This window comes from Gorilla gorilla, chromosome 15 (genome assembly GCF_029281585.2).
Source record: "Gorilla gorilla gorilla isolate KB3781 chromosome 15, NHGRI_mGorGor1-v2.1_pri, whole genome shotgun sequence".
Classification (NCBI taxonomy): Eukaryota; Metazoa; Chordata; class Mammalia; order Primates; family Hominidae; genus Gorilla; species Gorilla gorilla.
Genome location: NC_073239.2, coordinates 98,228,114 through 98,249,514, shown reverse-complemented (window position 1 = coordinate 98,249,514; position 21,401 = coordinate 98,228,114). Strand labels below are relative to the sequence as shown.

The following is a 21,401-nucleotide window of genomic DNA, read 5'->3' as shown; positions in this document are numbered from 1 at the left end:
AAGTCTTTCACCTGTTTGTTTACATTTATTCTCAGGATTATTTTTGTAGTTATTGTAAATAGGATTGCTTTATTTCTTTCTCAGCTAGTTCATTATTGGTGTGTAGAAATGCTACTGATTTTTGTGTGTTGATTTTGTATCCTGCCAATTTACTGAATTTATTAGTTCTCAGAGTTTTTCAGTGGTATTTTCAGGTTTTTCTATATAAGATCATATCATCTGTAAAGAGGAACAATTTTACTTCCTCTTTTCAAATTTGGATGCTTTTTATATCTTTCTCTTGCCTGATTGCTCTGGCTAGGACTTCCAGTACTGTGATAAATAGGAGTGGTGAAAGTGGACATCTTTGTCTTGTTCCAGTTCTGAGAGGAAAGGCTTTCTGCTTTTCTTCATTCTTAGCTGTGGGTTTGTCACATAAGGCCTTTATTATGTTGAGAGCTGTTCTTACTACGCCTTATTTGTTGAGAGTTTTTATCATAAAGGAATGTTGAATTTTACCAAATGCTCTTTCTTTGCCTATTGAGATGATTTTTATGTTTTTTTTCTTCATTTTGTGGATGTGATGTATATATTTCTTGATTTGCACATGTTGAACTGTCCTTGAATCCCTGGGATTACTCCTACTTTATTATCTTTTTTTTTTTTTTTTTGTAAGAGACAGGGTCCTACTCTGTTGTTGCAATGGCACGATCATAGCTTACTACAGTTTCAAACTCCTGGGCTCAAGCAATCCTCCTGCCTCAGCCTCCAAAGTAGCTGGAACTACAAGCATGTGTCACCATGCCCGGGATGTTTTTATATTTTATAGAGATGGGGGGGGGGTCTCACATTTTTATTGTTTTGGATTCAGTTTGCTAGTTTTTTGTTGAGGATTTTTGCATCTATGTTCATCAGGGATACTGGCCTGTAGTTTTTTTTTTTTTTTTTTTACTGTCTTTTTGTCCAGTTTGGTATCAGGGTAATGCTGGCCTTATAAAATGAGTTAGGAAGAATTCTCTACTCTTCAATTTTTTGGAATAGTTTGAGAAGAATTGATGTTAATTCTTCTTTATAAGTTTGGTAGAATTCAATGTAAAGCCATCTGACCCTGGGCTTTTCTTTGTTAAGAGACTTGTTGCTGATTCAATTTCATTACTTGTTATTGGTCTATTCAGATTTTCTATTTCTTCCTTGTTCACTACTGGTAGGTTTTATGTGTGTCCAGGAATTTATGTATTTCCTCTAGGTTTTCTGATTTGTTCACATATAGATGTTCATAATAATCTCTGATGATCCTTTTTATTTGTGTATTATTGGTTTTAATGTATCCTTTTTTTGTTTCAGATTTTGTTTATTGGGAACTTCTCTCCTTTCCCTTGGTTAGTCTAGCTAAAGGTTTATCAATTTTCTTTATCTTTTCAAAAAGCCAGTTTTGTTTTGTTGATTCTTTGGGGTTTTTTTTGTTTTGTTTTGGTTCTATTTTGTTTAGCTATGCTCTAATCTTTTCTTATTTCTTTCCTTCACCAATTTTGAGTTTGGTTTATCCTTGTTTTTCTAGTTCCTTGAGATGCATTGTTAATTATTTATTTGAAATCTTCTAATTTTTTGATGTATACGTTTATTGTTTCCCTCTTAGCCCTGCTTTTAGCCCATAGGTTTTAGTGTGTTGTGTTTCCATTTCAATGTGTTTCAACAGATGTTTTCATTTCCTTCTTAAATGACCCCATGGTTGTTTAGGAACATGTCTAATTTCCATGTATTTGCTTTGTTTCCAATGTTTCTCTAATTATTTATTTCTAGTTTCATTCCACTGTAGTCTGAGAAGATACTTGATATTATTTTAGTTTTTAAAAATGTGTTGAGACTTGTTTTGTGGTCTAACATAGGGTCTATCCTGGAGAATGTTACATGTGCTCATGAGAATAATTTGTATGCTGCAGCTGTTAGATAAATGTTCGATAAATGTATGTTAGGTTCATTTGGTCTGAAGTGCGGTTTAAATCCACTTCTTTTTTTTCTTCACAAATTTGACACTGTAATGAGATGTGGCTATAGAAAGTCTCTTGACTTCCTTGTGGTGCCTGTGTCCTAATGTCCAAGCTAATGTGTTTTAGATCATACATCTTTTTCTCTGGTCCCAAAGTCCTTTGGGGAAAGGCCTGGGTCTTTGTAATTCCTTGAGGTCTCTTTTTATAGTGACCTGTAGTCCATCTTCTCATTGAAGTTGTGCTGACATTCTTCTTTACATTACAGATCCATTTGCACTCACCTCACTACCTCAGGGGCACCTCTTCCTTCTATTCTCAAATTACTCAGGTCCTGGAAAAAAAGCTCCTTTTTGATGTGATACTAAGATAAGTTTTCCCAAAAAATGAGAGTTAATGTTTCTTATTTGCTTCAAAGAAGAGAATGACTTCACAACTTCCATTGGGTCAAAGGGACGAAACATCATAAAAAGTTCAGGAGACCAAGCTACTGGAAAAGAGCAGCTTTCTTTGATAGAATTTACTGCTGCTGAGCACATCTGCCATGAGACTCAAGAACAAATCACATCACCACTTTGTGATGCATCTGGAAACTCAGACAAGTGTTGCAAAAACAGGGCTGTCAACAAGATGTCAGCCCTTCCAGTGGCAGTACCAAGGATGCTCATTGGACTTTTCTTCTGTGAAATTGATAATTGACTTTTCCTTAGGCTTATATAGAGTCTTATATGTATTAGTCTCCTAAGGCTGCCATAACAAAGTACCACAGACTAAGTGGCTTAAACAACAGAATTTTTTTTTTTTTTGAGACAAAGTCTGGCTCTGTCGCCCAGGCTAGAGTGCAGCAGCATGATCTTGGTTCACTGCAACCTCTGCCTCCTGGGCTCAAACCATCCTCCCATCTCAGCCTCCCACATAGCTGGGACTACAAGAATGTGCCACCATGCTCGGCTAATTTTTGTTTTTTTGTAGAGACAAGGTTTCACCATGTTACCCAGGCTGGTCTCGAACTCCTGGGCCCCAGCCATCCTTCTACCTCAGGCTCCCAAAGTGCTAGGATTACAGAAATTTATTTTCTCACAATTCTGTGTCCAGAAGTCCAAGACCAAGGTGTCGGTAGAGTTGGTTTCTTCTGAGGCCGCTCCTTGGCTGGGAGATGGCCAGTTTTCTCCCCGTATCTTCACATGATCTCCCCTTTGTGGTGCCTGTATCCTAACATCCTCTTCTTATAAAGACAACATATTGGATTAGGGCCCACTGCAATGACTTCATTTCATCTTAAATACCTCTGTATGATACAGTCACAATTCTGAGGTACCAGGGTCAGGAATTTAACATGTGTTGTGTGGGACACAATTCAGCCCATAATACTATGTAACTACAATTCAGAAGTTTCCTCCCAACCCTGCCCAAGATAACCAGTTTGACACTGTAAGCCCAACCTATATAGTATTTCTGGAGCCATTATATGCATTGTCACAAGCTATAGGAGCTGGGTTTTGGATCCAACATTTATAGCTTACTTCCCACAGATGTAATAAGGAGGAAAGAGTTGTTTATGTTTAATAAGTCTCTCAATCAGCCTTTTCATCTGCTTACCTACAGAATGACTTGGTGGTTCGCCAAGGGATTAGTTTATCTCACTGCTCTCATTGGCTTACATGCCAATTCAAAAGTCAATACTACATTAGTTCATAAAAGAAAAACTGCAAAGAAAGGATATGAAAAACATCATTTAATCCCAATAATCAGCTGTGTGGATTAAACGATAATGTCTATTGACTTGGTAAAGTTAAAATGCTTGAAAATATCTAGTGTTGAGAGTGGAGAATTGGGAATTTGCATGCGAGAACTGTGGGAAGATCTTTCTGGAGGGCATTCTTGGCAGTCAGTGTCAGTCTAAATGTCATACTCTTTAGCTATTAGTTTATCCCAAGGAAATAATTAGACATGTGGCTGTGTGTACAGTACTGCAGTGTTTATATTAGCAAAAGCAAAGCCCAGATATCTAAGCAAATATCAAATAACATATGATACATACATACAGTGGAATACTATGCAGTCATGGAAATTATCCCAATTACATTGTTAATTGAAAAGGTAGGTTACAGAATAGAATGTGTAATCGTTTTGCTATATTGGCCTCTATTTAATTTTGCTATATTAGTGTATGTGTTTATATGTATATTTCTAAATATCTAGGAAAAAGTTTGATAGGGTATATCCCAAACTGCTAGTGGTTATCTAGAGGACATAGGACTTTTATTCCTTACTGCATTTATTTCTGTATAATTTGAGTTATTTATAATAAGTATACGTTAATCTAAAAATCAGAAAAAATTAGAATGAAAATATTTCTATTTTGAAATAAAATGAAATATGGGGACTATTTTTAAATTTCTTTTATGATAGATGTGTTTAGGGGCTGACCTGTTTGCTCAGGGGCTAGGGGCTGGCTTGTTTGCTTTGGGGAGGGCTAATCTTTCAAATATTTCTGTCTTTTCTGTATGAAAGAGCCATGAGCTAGTGGTTAATTTCTCACCAGCATAATGCTAGTTCCGTATTCTTTACAGGACATAGGTGTAGTATAATGGAAAGTCATAGTGTTCAGAGTTTGACAGAACAGGGTTAAACACCAGGTCTAACACTTCCCTGCTCTGTGATATTGGGCAAATCATGTAACCTCACTGACCTTTAGTTTCCTCAACTGTAGAATGGAAATAATAATAATAATGATGACAATACTGAGCTGCAGGTTTGTTCTGAAGTTTAAGTGAGACCAGGTACATAAAATGCCTGTAATATGTTAAGGAGTAGCTTTTATGAGTATGACAATATAATGTACTTTTCAGAATGCCTTATATTTTAAAACTAAGACTTAGTGAATGGGAAGAAAATTTTTTAAGGTTGTAGAAAAACAGCTACATCTAACTAGAAAAAGTTTCATTTGATATCCTTGGCTAGTTTTCATAAAGGCGGTTTCTTTTATTCTTTCAGTTCTCATTGACTGAAGGGTGGGCTCACCCGATATGCTTTGTGAAATGCTTGTGTCTGTGGCATTTTGCTGCAGAATTGGAATCAGGAAGAAAAGCTTTCTTGAGAAGAGGTGGGAGGGAGGGTAGGGTGGGAGAAGGGAGATGCTGCCAGGTTTACTTGTATGAGTTGCCTCCCCTCTCCCCCTCCCCAGGACTGATTTGTTTGTACAAATTGGTTGCCGCAAGCAACACATTATTAGTTTGAGCCGGAATGTATCCCAGGAGACTTACTGCTTTCTCTTTTGCCAAATTATTGTCCTTTTCCCACAGAGGATGCTGGGATTGGGGGGCATTTTCCACTTTGGCATATATCAATCCAATTCTCCCCCTTTCCCTCAGTGTCTGCTATTTGCAAGGCACTGTGTCATTTCACCACATTTAGAATGCTACCAGTTGTGAGCTGTTAACTTTTATTTTCAACTTATGTGTTTTCTCCTAAACCCTCGGTACTGGTATCTAAGGAAAGAAGATGATATTCCTGGAGGAAGCATGCCCTACCCTCCCTGAGATGTAGTCTCCACTTATAACAGGATGGCTCTCCTGCCTCACTGACATAGGCATTGCCGCTTGACTTGTGTTGGGGCCAGTGGAAAGCAGGTGGAAGTGACATTTCCAGTGCAGATTTCTCTGTGCTTCCACCACCACTCTTTTTCCTCTGTCAAAACCACCCATTACTGCCTCACAGGTTGCCCCTCAGACCCTGGCTTGGACTCTGTTCTGGCGCTCTCTGGCTTCACTTGTCCCCATGCCCCCCCTTCTAGACCATGGTTCATGTACCCGGGACTCCACGATCGTCTACCTAGGCAGACCCTGGCTCTCTTCTGTGGCCTCTTCCAAGATCTGTGCACCTAAGCCTGGACCATGCTGCTCTTGTGTGCCCCTAGACTTATGGGGACCGGGAATAGAGCTCAGATGTGTGGATCAGGAGGGCCCCACACAGCACACAGGGCCTTCACAGTGCAGTGAACGGGGAAAGGGAAGGGAGCAGGCCTCAGGCCAGGGGCTACCTTGCCCTGCACTGTGACATTTCTGTGTGGAGCTCCAAGGATTCCAGGAAATCAAAAGTCCATCATGGGCTGGGCGCAGTGGCTCACTCCTGTAATCCCAGCACTTTGGGAGGCTGAGATGGGCGGATCACCTGAAGTCAGGAGCTCAAGACCAGCCTGGCCAATGTGGCAAAACCCCATCTCTACTAAAAATACAAAAATTAGCTGGGCGTGGTTGTGGGTGCCTGCAATCCCAGCTACTCAGGAGGCTAAGGCAGGAGAATCACTTGAACCTGGGAGGCAGAGGTTGCAATGAGCCGAGATCTCACCATTGCACCCGGGCAACAAGAGTGAAGCTCCGTCTCAAAAAAAAAAAAAAAGTCCATTATGGCTTTCTGAGTTGTTATGAACATAATATTGGTCAAGGAGTATAACACATAATTTAACAGTCTAGCGTGGTTTATACTTTTAAATGCTTAAACATGTATTATGTGAGCCAGCATCTGAACTCCTAGATCAGTGCCTGTGAATGCCAGGGATGAGTCAGATGCTGTAGACAGGATCTGTTCTTTCAACCTGAGCCCTGAAATGAAAATGAGGAATGGAGCTGCAGCTGACCCTTGTTGGGTATAAATGGGAAAAATAAATCTTTGTGATTTTACGACATGAAGATTCTGAGATTATCTGTTACTGTGGCATAATTTAGATTAGGGTTATGGATTCCAAAAGGAAAAAGTGACATTCGTTGAAAGCTTTCTTACTTCACCTGTTTAAAATATAGTATTGGCAGAACTTTTGTTACAGTAGGTGGACTAGCACTATCTAGAAGAGTCTGAAAGGAATCCCAGGAGTTAATTGGAGCTCTGTGGGTGAGTGGGTATGTGCCCCATACACGCCCACTTGCTCCCATTGTGCCTTCTCAATTGCTAGTGTTCAAATGCACTTTGAGGCCCTTTTTCCAGCAGTGATGATTTAGGTTAGTAATACATCAGTCTTGGCTTGCTTCCCTTGTGACCTCGCAGAAATAGGATTCAGGGCCAGACTTTTGGGAAAAAAAAAAAAAAACACTTATAAAATGAGGAAATATAAAGCAAGAAGCATAGCTGATCTTATTTTTATTTTGCAAAATGTATCCCTTATCTGTGAATTTACAATTAAACATATCCACCCAACCCTCTCCCTTCTTGTATCAACAAGCACCATCCTGATGAATGCTTTTCAGGCCTATCAAATAGAAGGGAGTTGCTGGAGCTGAGAGTGAGGTCTTTCTGACTTGGAACAAAAGTCACCTGGTGCTCACTGGAAGTGAAACTGTGAACTTGGCCTAAGAAAATCAGATACAGACATTTGTAATAGTAGTTATGATCATTATCTTGTATGTGAAAAGTACATCTGTTTTCAAAAAGCTGTCGCATACATGATTTTATTCATCCTTAATTACAGCCTGTGAGGTAAGCAGAAAAATGTCCTTCCTTTTTACAGAGGAGGACACTAGGACTAAGTTTCAATGATTTACCTACTGTTCTACTGGTATTAATATTGGTATTAAGAATATTAATATACCAATTATTAATATATTAACATGTATTATATAACATATTCCTCTAGTGATTAGATGTTATATAATAATCTATATAGTATATATTGATATATATTAATAGTATTTAGATAATTTATATAATGTCCTTGTCCAGGAGGCTAACTGCTGTAAAAACCCAAGATTTCAGTGACTCAGCCTAGTTCATTTTTCATTCAAGCCACCGTTAGTGCGAGTTGGTGTCCGTGTGCAGTGCTCCAGAGTTCAGGAACCCAGGCTATTCTATGTCCTCAGAGTCATCTAGGTGGTGGGTGGGCTGTGGAAGTGTGCATCCTATTGGCCAGAACTCAGGGCCTGGCCACAGCTTACTGCCAGCAGGGCTGGAAATGTGGTCCAGCTCTGTGCCCTGAACACAAATACTCACAAGACATCTGTGTGCCAAAAGCTGTGGAAATCTGTAGTGTTCATCTCCCCTGATTTTAAGGGCCCTATATAAGATCTATAGAGCCGTTGTGTTTTTCTCCATCTTTCAGGAGTGGAGTTTCATGAGTTTTGACACATGTACCCACCTGTGAAGTCATCACCATAATCAAGATAATGAACGTATCCACTAACCCCAATAGTTCCTCGTGTGCATTTATAATCACTTCCTCTCTCTCTGTCCCCCACCCCACCCCTAAGCACCCACTGCTCTGCTTTCTGTCGCTACAAATTAGTTTGCATTTTCAAGAATTTTGTATATATGGACTCATAGAGTGGGTTCTTTAATTTGCCTGGCTTCTTTTACTCAGCTTATTTATTTATTTATTTATTTTGAGATGGAGTCTCGCTCTGTCACCCAGGCTGGAGTGCAGTGGCGCGATCTTGGCTCACTGCAGGCTCCGTTCCCCGGGTTTACGCCATTCTCCTGCCTCAGCCTCCTGAGTAGCTAGGACTGCAGGCGCCTGCCACCACGCCCGGCTAATTTTTTGTATTTTTAGTAGAGATGGGGTTTCATCGTGTTAGCCAGGATGGTCTTGATCTCCTGACCTCGTGATCTGCCTGCCTCGGCCTCCCAAAGTGCTGGGATTACAGGCGTGAGCCACCACGCCCAGCGTTACTCAGCTTATTTTGAGAGTCATCTATATTGTTATGTGTACCAGTAATCCATTATTTTCTATTGATGGGTAGTATTCCATCATATTATAGCATAATGCTTTGTTTTATTTTTTAAAAAATCAAATGCAACTTTTTAGTGTTTGAGGAGCAGGTAAGCCACTCCTTCCTGATACTTTACCTTACAGTCTGAAAAAGCTAAAACTTTAGCCCGGCCTTCTTTGGCTCATACATGACATCCCTGTCACAAGAAAAGGAAGATTAGATTGAACAGGGGCTATGTTGTTCTTGGCTCTTAACTTCAAATTGGGTAGTCTGGTAATCAAGTGCTGGCTACCTGATATCGACCTACTACTCAGGGCCTTGGGAATGTGAAAGAAACAAGATGGTTCTTCCCCACAGTGATGGTTGGAGATCTGCACTGTCTTTGCTGGTCGCCTGCCCCTGAGCTGCCATCCACCTTGCGTGCCAGGTTAATCCCAGAGCAGCACAGCTCTGCCTGTGTCCCTCCCGCATTTACAAACCTTCCATGATTTCCCCTGCCTAAACCCTGACTTCTTTAGCCTGACATCCATAACTCACTCTGGGGTTTAACCTTTCCTAGCCTCAGTTTGCCGTCTATTACAATGGGGATGTTTTAGGGTAGCTGTGTTTATTAAATGAAATAAGACAAAGAACCTACCTAGGTGCCTAGTAGATAATGCATTTTCAAAAATTAAGGTTTCCTTTCCTTCTGCCCTTTCTTTTCTCCTGCCCTTTCTTGCTTGCCTCCACCTTTCCTGCCTAATTGGCCACCACTTCCCTCTATCGAATGTCCTCTTCATCCAAACCAAACTCTTCTTTGTTCCCTACACACACTCTTTGCTTTTCTCCTTTGGGCCTTGGTTTATGGCGTTCCTTTGCTGTGGAACCAAATGCTGCTTTTCTGTCCAGGTTCAGCTCAATTGCCAGCACCTCCAGGAAGTTTTCTTTGATTCCTTATTATGTCTCCCATTAAGGATCGAAAAGACCAAAGTGTTTCTCTCACTCTTACTCTCAATACAGAATGTTTCACCTCTGGTCACTGAAATATGTGAGGATTGCTTCCCACTAACAACCAATTATCCAGCAGACACCAGTGAAATGTTCTATAATTTAACTCAATTCTGACACTATCTACCTGGACGTAGTGTCAGACCCCTGCAGGCTGAGGACTCAGTCCACAGACTATCCCCCACTTAAGATACCAGTTGCTTGTGGTAGGTTGTCACCTATACTTCTGATCAACCAGATATAAATCTGAGATTCTCATGACTCCCTCCTTAAGTTTAATTTGCTAGAGCGGTTCACAGAACTCAGAGAAACACTGTACTTATATTTACTGGTTTCTCATTTAAAGGATAACAGCCAGGCAGAAGAGACACACAGAGCAAGACATGGGGAAAGGGGCCCAGAGCTTCCACACCCTCTCTGACACTCACATGTGTCCACCTACCTGGAAGCTCCCTGAACCCTGTCCTTTTGGTTTTCTATGGAGGCTTTATTACATAGGCATGATTGATTACATCATTGGCCATTGACTGGTGATCAACACAACCTTCAGCTCCTCTCTCCTTCCTAGGTTGGGGAGGAGGCTGCAAGTTCCAATCCTTTCATCACATGGTTGGTTCCCCTGGCAACCAGCTCCTATCCTGATGTTCAGAAGTCTGCCAAGAGTTGCCTCATTAGGACAAAAGATGCTCGTCTCACCCAAGAAATTCCAAGGGACTTAAGATGTCTGTGTCAAGAATCGGGGTCAACAACCAAGTATTAGAACAGAAGATTCTCCTATGACCTCTGTCTACAAGAGCTTTAGGAGTTCTGTCTTAGGAACCTGGGGTAGAAACCAAACATGTTTTTCTTTTTCTTTTTATCTTTTTTAAAATCTTGTTTTCTTTTTTTATTTATGGTGGAGTCTCACCATGTTGCCCAGACTGTTCTTGAACTCCTAGGTTCAAGTGATCCTCTCATATCAGTCTTCCTAGTAGCTGGATTGCAGGCACATGCTACTGTACCTAACTTATATTTCATATTATATCATAATGTGACACCCCCATACATACAGTGACACCCCAAGGTAGGACTGACCTCCTTGCTATCTCAGCAGTTGTGCTATGTCAGTCACCACTTTCTCCATTCTCATGTTTATACTTGCTGACGTCTTAGGCTTTTTCTCTTGCTGTTCCCTCTTTCTGGAAGGTCGTTCTTCAAGATCTTCATACGGTTCACTCCCTCACTCCATTCATGTCTCTGCTCAATTGTCACCTCCTCATACAGGCCTTCCCCAATCACCTCATGAGTAAAATAGGGTCTCCTGTGCCCTCTTTCTTCTCTACCTCTTTACTCTCCTTTGTCTTTCTCCATTGCACTTAACCCTACTTGAAATGATTTGTCTGATTTGGATTGTCCTTTGTGCCCACATGAACTCCATATGCACAGGGACTTTCTGTTGTCATTGGCGTATCACCGGTGCCTGGCATATAGTAGATGCTCAATAATGATCTGCTGAACAGGTGAATTTACTACCACATTAGACTGTAATCTGTATCAGATGTGCCCAGAGGGTAAAAGCAATATCAATGTCTGATTCATTATTAGATCACTTCCAACATGTTACCCATAATAGTATACAGTAAATATTTGATTGAAACACAAAGGTCAGTAGTGAAGAGCACATTCCCCAAGTCATGTGACTTGACTTCTGTTTTAATCAGAGGTTGTTGAGCACCTACCATTTGCCAGGCACTGCCAGACACTTTCGTATACATTGTCTTCTCTAAAGCTCACAGTGATTTTCACATCCTCAAATTTATTACTACAGTTAGAACCTTGGGACTAAGACTAAGAACCTTGGAAAAGTTCTGCAACTTCCCCAACAGCTACCTCCTTTCCTGTCACTGCTGTAGCTCCCACCTTCTTCTCTACCCATGGTCATCCTCATCCCTCCTCCTGCTGATCACTCATCTGAGGTTAAAGCCTCTCTGCCCAGCGTCTTTGGCTTTCATTCATTCACCCACTAATTCATTCACTCACTCCAACCTGAGCCATCTTGTATCCTTCAAATCCTTGTTGATGGTGAGGAGATAGTCCTACCTTTTCTACCTCTACATTGTGCTCCCTATAATTCCTTAAAGTCACCAGACTTCCCTTCTTCTCCTTGTGGTCCTGATTCCCTCAACCTTGGAAGGACTGGCATAGTCTCCTTTCCCCATAGTGACTTTCATGCCCTGTTGAGCTGCCATCATTCCACATTTTCCCACAAACCAGCAGGGTCCACTTCTACCACCCTCCATGCAGGTCATGTACTTTACATTGCTGACTTTGGCCCTTCACTTAAGTATTTTCCAAATCCACCTTCCCCTTAGTGATATTTCTGGTACTCCTGAGTTATGGTACGGTGGAGTAAGCACTGGAGTAGAAGTCAGAAGAGGTCACTAGGAGCCCTCACTCTCCCACTTAGCAGCCATAAGACCTTGGGAAATCACTCAACCCCACTAAGCCTTAGTTTCTTCCTGGAATGTGGTAACAAGGATACCCACCCTACTTAACCGCTTCACAGAGTTTATTGAGGAATGAAATGAGGTATGCAGTGGTAAGTTAACTTGTAAATTATGACTGTTACATAGACGGCAGGTATAATTGGAATTACCTGTTCTCAGCTATTGTACGGCGTGCCAAACTTTGAATCTCATTTTCACCTGAAATGAATCCCCTGGCTTCACTTGCCTTCTGACTCAGCCTCAACCTCAAGGGCAGTTTTTTCTTTAGTCCTTGTAAGAATAGCCTTGGAATTCTGATTCCTTGACCTTCCGCCATACCCCTACTCAGTCCTGAGTAGCCCCTACCAGACACTCATAACCTTTGTGCTGCTGAGCTCTACAAAAACCAAAAAGTCTGGAATTGTTTTTGTTACCTTTTCAGATACCTCCTCTTAATATTGTGTGTATATCTGTCTCTCTCTCCCATTCCTAAATTCTCTCTCCCCTAAATATGCTCCATGAATTCCTACTCAACAAAATAATTCTTTTTTTGGTCGTACTTTCACTCATTTTGGTATTTTTGAATGACTTTCTTCAATTAGGTTTCAAGTCCAAGTGTAGATTTTGTCAGGACTGACTCCATAGTAAATCCAAGAGTATTATTTATGAAACTTATGGAACCCATTGCGATACTCTGAAATCTAGGTCTTCTTCCAACTTACGTCTTTGTTTCTCCCTTCAGCTCTTTCCTCTGTCTCCCTTGTAGGTGTGTGACCCTGCAGCAGATACCCTGCAGCAGGGTATCTGACAGTCCAGCTATGTCCCCAGAACCAAAAGAAAAACAATAACTCTTGAGAGGTGACACCCTGGATATTCTTACCCAGCAGCTTCCTTTCCTGTTGAATGCATCTCTTCAGACCATCCCTGCACATTTCATTAGATGGAAATGACAGGAAGTGTTTGGAGTGGGGAAAGATATACTTGGTCACTTTTGAGAGGGTCATGATTAAGATACATTGAGACTTCTTCTCTCTACCTTTTCTTCTTTCTTCTAGTTCTTTCTCATCTTTTTTTATTTTCTTCCCATTACCAGAGAGTGAGTTCTTGAATAGTGTTTTTGAGACTATCACTGGTCAGTCTTTATATAAAGAATGGGTCATCATTTTTAGTGCCAACTCTTAGATTTAAAATTGGTAGGCCAGGTGTGATGGTTCACACCTGTAATTCCAGCAGTTTGGGAGGCCGAAGCAGGTGGATCACTTGAGTCCAGGAGTTTGAGACCAGCCTGGGCAACATGGCAAAACCCTGTCTATACACACACACACACAAAAAATACAAAAAAAATTAGCCAGGCGTGGTGGTGTGTGGCTGTAGCCTCAGCTACTTGGGAGGCTGAGCTGGGAGGATTGCTTGAGCCTGGGAGATACAGGTTGCAGTAAGCTGAGATCACACCACTGCATTCCAGCCTGGGTGACAGAATGAGACTCTGTCTCTAAATAAATAAATAAATAAAATTGGTAAAAATCATTGGTCCAAAGAGCAGCCAGCTCCCTGTTATAGCTCACCAGACTACGATAGGACATTTCTCTTTCCCTGTCTTGCTCTTTCCCAGTCATCCTTCTGCCCTATTTCTGCCTTGGGATTGCCAGTAGTTTTCTGCTCAGCTTCACTTGGAGAAGTAACAGCAGCCAATGTGCTTCATACCCTACAAAAGGACATGTCCCTCTTTCTTTCTAGGTGCCCAGAAAGGGCATTTTGGAGACAGTTGGCTAAGAGGAACTGGAAGTAGAAAGAGAGAAAGATATGAAGAGCTTGCCTGAGACCTAGAATTCTAGTTCTTCACCTTCAGAATAATAAAAGGGGGTTGCTGTTACTGTTTTAGAGGTTCTAGAAGATTGGTCAAGTTTTTCTCTTAATGATTCAAGGCTGGATGATGAACTGAATACATTACCCACTTCCTCTGTGTTGTAAGCTCCATTGTATGTGATGGAACGTGAATTGTATCTTAATACTTAAGTAAATGAAGTGAAGGGAAAAAGTAGTCGAGGGAGACAAAATGAGCAGTCTTTCAACAAATCTAATATTTTACCTCTTTTAGATGCTTCTTGCACTCAGCACTTCTGGCAGAGAGGAGGTGGGTATTGGATCTGGGCAATTACTGGTGCCCTGGAGGTGGCACAGTGACTTACAGAAGGCTGGTTTAATGAAATCTTACCTGGCCTTTCAGCATCAGTATCACTTCTGGCCTTATTGCCATGCTTGAACCTGACATGCATTCTCATTGGGTTTGCTTAAGAGTAGTGCAAGCTGCAGGTGCTGTGTGGCATCTGTCTCAGGGTTGAGCCTCTTGGCTTTAGAGCAGAAACCTTGGTAAAGGTATGTGTTTAACCACCTGCCTCTAAGAAGAAATGGAGGCGGTTTCAGAACAGGTGTACAAATCTAAATGTTTTCATTAGAAATCTGAATGCCACCTGCCATGACAAGCTGATCTCCCTTCTGCTTCTTAAATGGCACACTAACTTCCTGACAAAAATGAAAAATATAACTATAGAACCTGTTCAAAACTAGAAAATCATGTTGATACCAAGTAGCTTAATACGGTGGAATATGAATTCAGCATCACCAGGGGGACATGATGGGGTAACTTGCCAGTATCCCAAGTGAAGCTCAAGTTCTTGTACCATAGTGGCTGCCTCTTATCTCGAAGGACTTGCTGTCTAGAGAGGAAGTTCATTCCATGTTCATGCAATGTTACGGTTAACAACTAGTCCTGTGGCAACAAACTGACTGGTTGGAATACTGGCTTCCCTACTTACTAGCCGTTTGAGTCAGTACAAAACACTTAACTTCTCTGAGCTTTGTTTTCTTCGTCAGCAAAATTAGAGCCATAACAGTAATGATTTCATAGGGTTGTTGAGAAGACTGAATGGAAAAATACATTTAAAGCTCTTAGAATAGCCTCCCTGGCTGTCTGAGGATAGACCGCCATCATGAATGACATGGTAACTATCTGAACTAGAAAGTTCATGACCAACCGACGACTTCAGAGGAAACAAATGGTCATTGACGTCCTTCACCCCGGGAAGGCAACAGTACCGTACCTAAGACAGAAATTCGGGAAAAACTATCGAAACTGTACAAGACCACACTGGATGTCATCTTTGTACTTGGATTCAGAACTCATTTTGGTGGTGGCAAGACAACTGGCTTTGGCATGATTTATGATTTCTTGGATTATGCAAAGAAATATGAATCCAAACATAGACTTGTAAGACATGGTCTGTATGAGAAGAAAAAGAACTCAAGAAAGCGACGAGAGGGACACAAGAACAGAATGAGGAAAGTCAGGGGGACTGCAAAGGCCAAAGTTGGTGTCGCTAAAAAGAAATGAGGTGTCTAGCAGTGAGCTGTGGAGACTGGATCACAGCTGAAGGCGTAAAGGTGTTGCAGTGATGTTACCTGTGGCCATTGTGGATTTTTCACAGGAAGATCAATAAACTAAAAACTTTCATGTGAAAAAAAAAGCTCTTAAAATAATGACTGATATAATAAATATGCTTAATGGATAGATGTCAGCTCTTCCAGTAATTTATTATTATTTTATTATAGTTATTATGACAATGTCTTGAATCCATAAAGAGCAAATCTAATCTTTTTTTCATATGACAGCTTCTTCCCTGTTTGAAAAGTGCTAAAATCCTCAGTCCCAGAAAGTCTGCTTGTCAATTTAGTTCTACAGAAATGGCAAAAAGTTGTAGATGACAGTAAGTTCAAGGCACTGAGGTAGGTTTAGTATACTCAAGCCCATGTGGGGAACATATGGTAAGATATTTTTAATATCTGAGTAATGATGCCTTCTTCCCAGGAATTTCTGTCCCCGAAAGAGAGGTTTTTAAAGAGTAGAAGTAAAATAAATCTAAAAAGAAAATGGTTGGGTTTTTCTTTGCCAGTTCAAAGGTAATCCTTGCTTTATGATGCATATAAAATTTTGCTTTTTTGTGTGTCATTTATGTGATAAAATCTTAGACATTTTAAAATGCGTATGTGACTTCTTTCAGAATCATCCCAAACATACAAAGCAAGCCGGATATCCTCATTTGCTAATAGATGGTGTTGGATGAATATTCTCATAACTTTCAGAGACCATGGAAGATCTGGCCCGAAAAGTGCACATCTGTGACAGCGGCTCAGGGAGGCCCACAGCCTCTGCAGACCTTCCCACTGCTCCCCAGCCATGATGCTGAGGAACTTCTCCAGAAATTTGGTTTTGGCAGGCTCAGAGGCTGGGAGAGAAATCCAAGTGCCTATTCTAAGGGGGTTGTAACCCCATAAATATGTTTATGACCCATTTTATTGCCGACTTCTGGCTTTAAAGGAGGATCCACTGTTTTGTTTGAGAATAAAAATCAGTTTCTCTCAGACAGTCATGCAGGAGTGTCTTCCCTGGGAAGATGACAGACCAAATCTTCATTAAACTGTTGAGGAATGAGGGCGAGCAGGGCTTCCTCTGGCCCTTCCCACAGTGGTTGGCAGCAGTTAGGCTAGGATGTGTGGGCTCCTCAGAGCCTTTTGTTCGGTTTCTATGGCTCTAACCTCAATTAGCTGCTCTGCATGGAGAGGAGGGACAATGCAGCTTTTAACCCAAGTCCAGCGGCTTCAACATGGGTCTCTTTTTCCTCTCCCTCTATCCATGGCTGGATTTAGGCCTAGAGGCCTTCTTTATGAAGTGATCTGAGGGTCTGCAGTGAAAGTTCATTCGTTGTATTGGTGGGCAGTGGATGAGGGTATGGGAGGAAAATGTCTAGGGTCTAACAACTTTGCCTGATACTAGTTTGTGGCTCTGTACCCCCCCTCCCAGTAGTATTGAACTGTGGTCATGCAGAAGTCTATGCTGGAGTCACTGACACATCGGATCCAGTCCTGGCTCTGCCTTTTCTAGGCAGTTTTCCAGCCAGTGAAATGGGGTTGGTCCAACCCCCTAGAACCTCTGAGTGGAATAATTAAAAGAGCAAATGTAAAGAAATTAGCACAGTGTCTGGCACATAATTCTCCTATCCACATTTCCAAAGACACATGGGGCTAAAGTCTCTTTCTTGCTTCCAGCAAGTACCCAAAGCATCTGTGGCAGTCGTAAAGAAATAATACATTCTAGCAGTCACTGAGAAAGGCTGGTTTTTTATCTTAGAAAGAGAAAAGCTTGAATTGCTTTAACCTTGAGGTATGTACACATGCCACTGCATGTGCACACACAAGCCTGCACACATACACACCGGTTTCTCAGGTGCTTTTGACCCATAGCTGGATCTCTGAGTACCACCTCCATGTTTTGCCCCGTGGCTTTGGTGGTGCCATTTCAGAGTGAACCAATAGGAAATTATTAAGCAGACCCCAAATGTGAGCACAGCTCTTAGTCATAGTCTCTTCTGCTTCCTTCCTTGCACTAACTTAATCACTAAGCAGCTTGTTATGGCTTGTTCTCCAGAAAGGTAGAGAGAAGTCTATTGCATAGTCCTGTCTGTAAGGCCAGCTAATCCTTGGGCATGCAGGACTTTTGAGTAGGTGCTAATAGTGTGAAAGGAGGTAATTTTTGCCCTGAGGGAGCTAAGCTAGGAAAATAAAACTAGCACACCTGCAATAATTAGCCACCAATTAAGTGCTAAATCGTGTGCTCCTGACAGTGTTGGAATGCAGTGTGGGTGAGGGGAAATTTGAGGTGGACACTGGCTCTCTTGGAGCTTTGGCAAGATTCAGCTGTGCCTTGCTGAACAATTGAGCAATGTTGTAAAAAATACATTTTTAATAAATATGTGTGACAGCTTTTCCCACTTCTTTTTAAAAATATTAGATCAGAATTTTAAGACATTTTATTATAAAACACTACTATAACATAAATAACATTTTAAGAAAAAAAAAAAAAGACACCATCTCTAAATCCCAAAGCCCTAACACAGTTCATTTATCAAAGATTGTAACTCAGTCTCTATAGTGTCCAGCTCAGTGCCTGGCACACAAAGGGAGGGTTTGTGAGTGGCCACCATGACTGTTTACCATCACAGGTATCCAGATACGGCTTTGTAAAGGGTGCCAGACCAGCACCTCTCACATGCCAGGTTCTCCACTGCATTATTGCATTTGAATTCTTCTCACGGTGCCGAGAGGGGGTGATGGTATGCTGAGGCTTGGCATGGTTGAATAACCAGAGGAGTGCTAAGGAGCATCCCACATCAGAGAGTGCAGATGTTTTTATTAGGCCATGGAGCTCCCTGAGATACAACAGGATAGAGAGGTGGATACCTAGGATAAAGTACTTCTCCCCCAACGTGGGATGGTGTTAATATTCCCCCTTTCCCTCCTGTGGAGGAAGACGGAAGCTGCCTTACCCTACAAAGGGCATTTTCATTCCTAACATATCAGTGCCAACAAGTCCTGTGGCTTCTGCCCACCTGCTTTTCAGGTGAAGCAGGCTTACCTGTTGGTACTTGTGCAGCTTTGAAGAGTCAGCTGTGGGCCCAGCTGGTCTAAGACAAATTAAAGCTGACTCAGGTTCTCCTGTCTAGATTTCCCCCACCCCCTTCTCTCTCTTTCCCACTAAACGGTTTAAGCCATAGGTAGGCTGATTGATCCATACTTTTGGTCTGAGTTCACTGTATGTTTTAGTTTCCTAGGGCTGCTGTCACAAATTACCGCAAACTGGGTGGCTGAAAACAACAGAAATGTATTCTCTCACAGTCTTGGAGGCTAGAAATCCAAAGTCAACATGTCAGTGGGGTTTCTTCTAGTTGCTGGCAGTCCTTGGCTTTCCTTGGCTTGTGGCAGCATAACTCCAGTCTCTGTCTCCATCTTCTCATGACGTTTTCCCCTGTATCTTTGTGTCTCTCTTTTTTTTTTTTTTTTTTTTTTTTAAGACAGAGTCTAGCTCTGTCGCCCAGGCTGGAATGCAGTGGCACGATCTCGGCTCACTGCAAGCTCCACCTCCTGGGTTCACGCCATTCTCCTGCCTCAGCCTCCCCAGTAGCTGGGACTACAGGCGCCTGCCACCACGCCTGGCTAATTTCTTTTGTATTTTTAGTAGAGACGGGGTTTTGCCATGTTGGCTTCCTTACTTAGGACAGTGGGTGGGGAGGAATAAAAAAGAAAGAATTGTCAGGAGTGCAGGAGGATTAGGTCAAACTGTACACCCCAAATCAATCTAAGGTCCCAAGTAATGTCTCAAACTATGAAGACACTTCTGCAACTGTGTTAGCAGGGATAAAACCCATGGAATGATGTTGAAAGCCTCTGGTTTATACAGAAAAATATATTGAGAAAATAGGAAAGTATTGATTCACATTATCCCTAGACAGTTTTTCTAAGAAATGAGTCAGTCAAATCATTCCTCAAATGACCTTTTAATTCTAAGGAGGCAGGCAGGGGAAGCTATTTCTAGTTAAATGAGTAATGCCTGTTCTAACTTGTATATTAATATTGTGTCAAATTTGTGATACAATATGTTTGTATGTACACTGTAGATAGAGTATGTTGGAGTTCCTTGTGTAATGCAGGTTTCAAATGTGGGCACATTTTAAAATTGTTTCATTACTGAGACAGTATAACAAGGTATATACTTTTAGAGAAGATCCACACAATCTTCTGGATATTCTTTCCATCATCAGTAAAAAGGAGGGGTTGTATGAGCCAATCTCGCAAAATCTGAGTCATGGAACATCATTTTACTATTTTACATGATTATTAGATTTATTGTTGTGTCTCTGTTTTTACAAGATTTTATTGATTATGTCTTGAATTTATAGGAAACCAACATGAGGTCTTGGAACAGAACCCGTAATTACAACATTGTTCCTAAGGGAAAATAGGATCCACTTTATAGTGTGGCTTTTAGGAACACAGCGTGGCAAAAATCAGGGTGGCCAATGCCATGTTTGCTTCATTAATAAAACTTCAAGCATTTATTTTGCCGTTCTTGTGCGCTGAGTGCATACTCTGAGGTTGCTCTCTCAATCTGTAAAATGAGGATAATAATAGCAACTGATTGCTGGGGTTGTTGAGGGTAAGGCTTTATTCAGTTAATACATTGGGGTGAGAGTCAGAGCTGGAAGAGGGAAGAAATTAGTTTCTCTGTCACTTTTTTTTTTTTAACCCGTAGAGTAAAACGTGTAGTATCTATTCAATTGTAATCATGTTTACAGGGGTGTGAGTCCCTCTTCTTTATCCCTTCTCAGTCTGCCCCTCTGTGCATACTGTGGCCCCTGTTGCGGACCCTTCTATAAAGTGGTAATCCAGTATTTTAGACCTAACTTTTACTTTTCTTGACTCTAACTTGCCCAAGCAATTCTATATGCTGATATGGAAAATCTCAAATGTATCATTAAGTTTTTTTTTTAAGTGCCAAATAACACATCACGGGTATCCTTTAATCCAAGTTATGTTGCTTTTAAGAGGATAGTCATATATGCTTTATATACATAAACATTTCTGAACCAGATACATAAGAAATTGCTAACAGTGGTTACCTCTGGGGAATGGGACAGATTGTTAAGAATAATAGAGAATTTTTTACTTTTTATTTTATGCCCTTATATACTGTTTGAAGTTTTTTATAATGAATTTTTTATAAGTTCAAAAAAAAGAGGAGGAGAAAAAAACAACACATCTCTTTAATACTGTTTCCCAAATTCAGAAGATCCCTTCCCCTCCTTGGGAAGGGAAACGTGACACACTGTAGGTCCTGAACTTGGAGAGTCACAATGTATATTAGCATACAAAAGGCTATGAGAAGCTACAGTAGAGAAACCTATATAGTACATTTTTCCCCTTTTATTGCACTTACTAGAAACCCACAGAATTACATTTCATGGCATATCAGTTTTGGAAAAGTTGTAAAACTTTAAGGAAAGGTATCTAGCCTTAGGTCAGCTGCAGGTGGAGGAAAGGTGAGTGTTGGAGTGGTGAAAGGCATTCCTGGCTGTATGGTGGGAGGATACCAGGTCTTGGGTTCAGCCAAACCTGGGTCCAAATCCGGGGTCTCCCATTCACTAGCTGGCCCAGCATGAGCCAAGTTCCCTAACCTCTGGGTCTCAGTGTGCTCACATGTGAAAGAGGAACAGTTATCCTCCCTCGTAAGCACATTTTTAGGGTTAATTGAGGCAAGTACCTGTTCCGTCGCCCTCCGCTCCATCTCCCTCGGCTGTATTACTGCCATGCCTTTGTTTATGAACACCCATGCTTCCTCCAAACCAACAAAGTATTATCCATTTGTGAAAGGCTTCATTTCAGGATTAATCAGAGGT

The 21,401-nt window shown here is 41.3% G+C and overlaps 1 protein-coding gene, 1 long non-coding RNA gene and 1 pseudogene across 2 annotated transcripts in view; 2 read left to right on the top strand and 1 right to left on the bottom strand.

Moving 5' to 3' along the window:
* LOC101127591 (stonin-2) overlaps window positions 1–21,401 on the top strand; it is a 260,143-nt gene that overhangs the window by 88,973 nt on the left and 149,769 nt on the right. The gene's annotated exons all lie outside the window — the stretch shown is intronic.
* LOC134757136 (uncharacterized) lies at window positions 7,084–10,260 on the bottom strand. Its single transcript, XR_010130807.1, has 2 exons — window positions 10,092–10,260; window positions 7,084–7,309 (listed from the first exon to the last, which is right to left on the bottom strand). It is a non-coding gene; the product is annotated as an uncharacterized lncRNA (long non-coding RNA).
* Window positions 15,105–15,685, top strand: LOC129526725 (small ribosomal subunit protein eS24-like; annotated as a pseudogene).